Source organism: Corvus hawaiiensis, chromosome 16 (assembly GCF_020740725.1).
Source record: "Corvus hawaiiensis isolate bCorHaw1 chromosome 16, bCorHaw1.pri.cur, whole genome shotgun sequence".
Taxonomy (NCBI): Eukaryota; Metazoa; Chordata; class Aves; order Passeriformes; family Corvidae; genus Corvus; species Corvus hawaiiensis.
This window is the reverse complement of record NC_063228.1, coordinates 3,709,333-3,714,079: the sequence shown is the minus strand read 5'-3', so window position 1 is coordinate 3,714,079 and position 4,747 is coordinate 3,709,333.

Sequence of the window (4,747 nt, the reverse complement as noted above, 5' to 3'; positions counted from 1 at the left end):
AGCACACCCTATTAAACATTAACATTTTTAAAGACCCAGATGTGTTAAAACTCAGGCTGCTCCTTGCTAATGGATTTTGCTTGCCTTGACAAATGCCAGTGCAAAAAGAAATCAAAAGCTTTCCGACTCTGACCTCTTTCAATTTTTCATCATTATTGCATTGTTTTATTGGATTACACCCACTTCTTCCCACCCTGAAAATCTTTGTTTCTACAGGATCACTACAGGGTAGTGATCAGTATCTCAAGTGTTCACTTTGCTCATTTTTATACAAACAACTCTTTAACTTCTTTTCATTTATCTGTCAAATCAGTGTGGGTTGCAAATCTACTTTGGGAAGAAAGACTCCTGAAAAATATTTTTTTAAATCATTTCATTGCAATATTTTTTTTTTCTAGGAAGAGATTCATGGTTGGTTATTTTTCCGTATTCTGAGCTGAAAGATTATATGTGACTGGTCACTGGGAGAAGAAAATAAAAAAATCTGTGCATGAGATTAGTGCATTGTCCCTGCAATGAAGGTGAGAATATTTCCCACTTGTGTTGAGTATTTACCATTCTTGGGAACTTTGTTGCTTATAAAAGCCTTCTTTTTGTACTGAATGGATGCCATTCCTTCAGGAGTCTCACTCAGTGAGAAAGTACATGGGACATCCTTGGCTTTGGTGCTGGTACTGTACTTTTAAATATGCTTATCTACAAAAATATTTGCAGTAAAATCCCTTGTAACTGTAGCTAGAACCATGATCTTCCAGATCTACGTTTACACCAAGTCAAGGCAGCCTGACCTGGGAAGTGAGTATTGAGTAGGTTGGGTTATGAAGAGCTGATTTTCAAAAGACAACTGATAAATCAAATGCCTCGACATAGCTCCAAGGATTTTTTGTTCTGGGTCTCTGGCTTCTGTCTATCTCAACAAAATACTGCAGAAATTGTATTAATCCAAGAGAAATTTGAGGCATATCATGAAGGGTGATTAGTTGGTATCTACAGAAGCAGGGTTCCAGCATCTTACTTTTGGCCCCTGTCTTGATGCAGGTGGAGATGTGGATTTAGATGTACCAGAATTGCAGTGAGCAGTTTGAGATAAAGGTTTATTTCGCCTCTCAGTGCAGCATTGCTATTTCTACAATGTTCTTCTCTAACCTGATGAGGTTTTGGCTCAGTAATAACAGAAAATGAGCTATCACTCTGTACATCTTTGTAGAGCATATAACATATTAAGGCCCTGACCTTATTGGCATGAAGCTACAATTCCCCTGTAAGTGCAAAACAATAATATTTCATTAATCATCCACAACAGAAATCCCCATTCCCCAGACTATTCTGCCAATATTCTGCATTTTTGCTTGTCTAGTAATCTGAATTAAAAGGGAGAAAAATGGTTTACAACAGCCTGTGGCAGTGATGTAGCAAGAGGCCTTATGTAAGAGCTGGCAGCATGCACGAAGGTGAGGTGCAGGAATGAGTGATCCTGGAAGGATGTTTCTCTGAGGTGTGTTCTGTGCCTGGCCTGGGAACAGCAGTCTCAAGGGCACAAATTCCAGCATCTGAATGTGCTTGGTCTTGTTCAGCTCATTAATTTCCTACAGCTATCCCAAGTCAAGCTACAAAATCCCCTGGTACTTTACTCCAAGCCTTTCATGGCTCGTCAATAAATTATTTTCCAATTAACTACCTGATAATTTGAGTCTGCAGGCTCTTAAAAGAGGCAGCGTGGTGAGAGAGGGAAAATAATGGAAGTCATGGACGTCACCCTGCCCGTAAAAAAGAATAAAGGTTCTTCTCTGAAGTATTATTCAATTTGGTGCTTCCAAAAAGTAAGGGTGAGTGTGTAATAACTGCTTCTGAGGAGACATTTGTCCAGCTGATGGATAAACACCAATAGTGGAATAAGTTTTCAGCACTATCTGACAACATTGGAAAAGAACAGCTGTAAATGTTATTTCAGTCCATAATTAATGATGAAAGGCTCCAATTCAAGCAAATGATTTTTATTTCTTTTTTAGTCTATCAATCTGTGTAACTTGAAAGGGGAAGATCCAAGATTTTCCCTAGTTTGGGAAGTCTTCTAATTTGGGCATTCTAATTTTTGGCAAGGGCTCAGGACTCCATACTAGAGATACTGTGAAACACTACGAATTATCTGATCTCTCTTGGCACCCTTTTGCTGAAGCAGCTATTTCAGATTTACCTGATGCTGTCAAAGTCTCTCAGTCCTTTGAAAGATAATATGTGAAAAGCATTTAATTCTCTGTTTGTGGCACTGCTTTTTGTGGCCCTGCTTTTGTTGAGTTCTTTTGGACCTGGTTGGTTTAATCCATAAATGAGGTTTTTTTCTTCACAGTGATTATCTAATGGGAGTTTCATTCGATCTCCTTGGGAAAAATATATCCTAAATTGCTAAAGCACATGTATTAGATTGTATGGCAACCTGTACCTTGAAAGGAAATTCTAGAAGATACAACTGGCTTTTGCAATAAAAACATTAAGTAATCATAACCAAACACCTGCTACTATACCTGACCTGAATTTGAGTAACTACAACATTTAAGACTCCAAAGAAAGACCCTGAGTTAATGAATAGGTTAAAAAAAAAAAGGATATAATAAAATATAGCAAGCTGATGTAGCCTTTGCAGGGAATCATAGAATGATTTAGGTTGGAAAAGACGTTTAAGATCATTGAGTCCAACTGTTCCCCCAGCGCTGCCAAGGCCACCACTAAAATCATGTCCCCAGGTGCCACATCTACATGGCTTTTAAATACCTCCAGGGATGGGGGCTCCTCCACTGCCCTGGGCAGCCTGTGGCAATGCCTGGGGAAGTGAATTTTCCTAATATCCACACTCATGCCCAGTTGGGTGTCATCTACAAACTTGCTGAGGGTGCACCCGATCCCAACATCCAGATCATTGGTAAAGATATTAAACAGAACTGGAAAGGGTTGTTGCTGTTTGCCTGGGAATAATTCCACTGGGGGATCTTTGCACATGTTTTTCCTTTGACTTCTTCCTTCATCACATGGAAAATCAGCAAGTTGGCCACTGTGGCAGAAAGTAAGGAACGTAATTCGGGCAGTTTGCTGAAGTGAAGTGCCTTGACACTTCAGTTAAACTTGTCCAGATAAAGCAAAGTTACTTCCCTGCTGCTCGGTCATCTGAAATCTGGGAGACAGTTTGCTGCATGTATTTATGAAAGAGGAGTATCTCCCTTTTACCATTAAGTGTTATAACGAAGTCAAGTGGAAAAGTGCTATTTACTGTATAATAAAACCCATCTATTGTTCATAGCCCTGAAAACTTAATAATCAAATCTTATATTTCAAGCTGTGCAAACCAGTTGCTTATGTAAGAGAACATGGTGTAATTTTCCATTTACAATTTCAATACTGTAATAAGAAAGCAATCAAAGCATAAACAAAAGACACTTTAAACAGAACTGCAGTTAATATTTCCATAATGGCTGTCCTTAAAAATTGAAGCTATTTCATTTTTTTTCCCCTGCCTTGAATTCTTTCTGCTTAGCTCAGTCTTTTAATTAAAAGAAAATCAACTTAGATAAAATACTGTCTTAAACCAATTGCAACTATGGGCAAAGAAGAAAAAATACCAGCATAATTCACGGTTAACACCCGGTGAGTTAAATTAAAGCTATTTCTCATCCTCCTTTCAGAAGCAGACTGTGGATCTGCAGAGTTTGTGCCGTAAACCTGCAGGCAAAAAGGATGTTTTTCTTCGTTGTACATCTTGAGGATCTGGAAGTTCACCATTTCCCAAGCATCTGCTGACACCCCCTTGGTGTCACTGGTCTCACCAGCGTTTACACCACATGATGGGAACCCACTGCTCTCCCGCTGCTTGCAGCAGGCACAAAACAACTCAGCGCTGTCCATCGGGTTTGTGCACAACTTAAACCATGAGGATTCATGCGGGATGAGGAATCTCATCGTGGCCACCACGGGTGGCTGCTGGTTGAGCGTAATGGGAATGGCCCATCCGAAATCCTGCTGGGTTTCTTTCTAAGGGAAGTTGGTGCTGCCTTCCTGCCGGTGCCATTCCCCAGGCTCTGGGGTCACATGCCAGCCGCAGCTAGGTCCAGAAAATGGGCTTTTAAGTCAAGAGCCAGAGCTCAGCAGTGCCACGTGAGGGATTTATTCTTTGGGCAGAAGGGAAGGAGGAGCCCGGCCTCAGCCCTGGATAGAAAAGGGAAAGGTTGAACAAGGCTGGATCCTGTATGAAGGGATTTGCTGACGCCAGGCTCCAAGTTTGGCTCTTTCCCCCTCCATTTCCCAATGCACAAATGCCAAGCACAGACCGTTTTCCCGGGCCCCTCCCCAGACAGGCAGCCCATGACCATCACAGCCACCTATTCACTGAAAGGAATCACAGACTCACAGAATACCCTAAGTTGGAAGGGACCCCCAAGGATCATCAAAGTCCTGCACAGGACAACACAGAAGACATTCGGAGCATTCAGAGGGGAATGAGGACAACGACACGGGTTTTGTGAGGAGGAACCAGTCTATTTCGCAGCCCTGTGTGAAAAACGAGGTCCACTCTCCTGTGAGAATTTAAAGGGTTTAATATAAAGACAATAAGAGACACATAAAATAAAGCAAGGAGGTAATGGCCGGGTGCCTTGGCGCTCTGCCAAGAGCACACCTGATGCTCAAGGTGAGTCCTTTTCATACCATTTTTACTGTCTGTTCTTTATGCATATTCAAACTTTTCCCGGAGCTGTTCTGC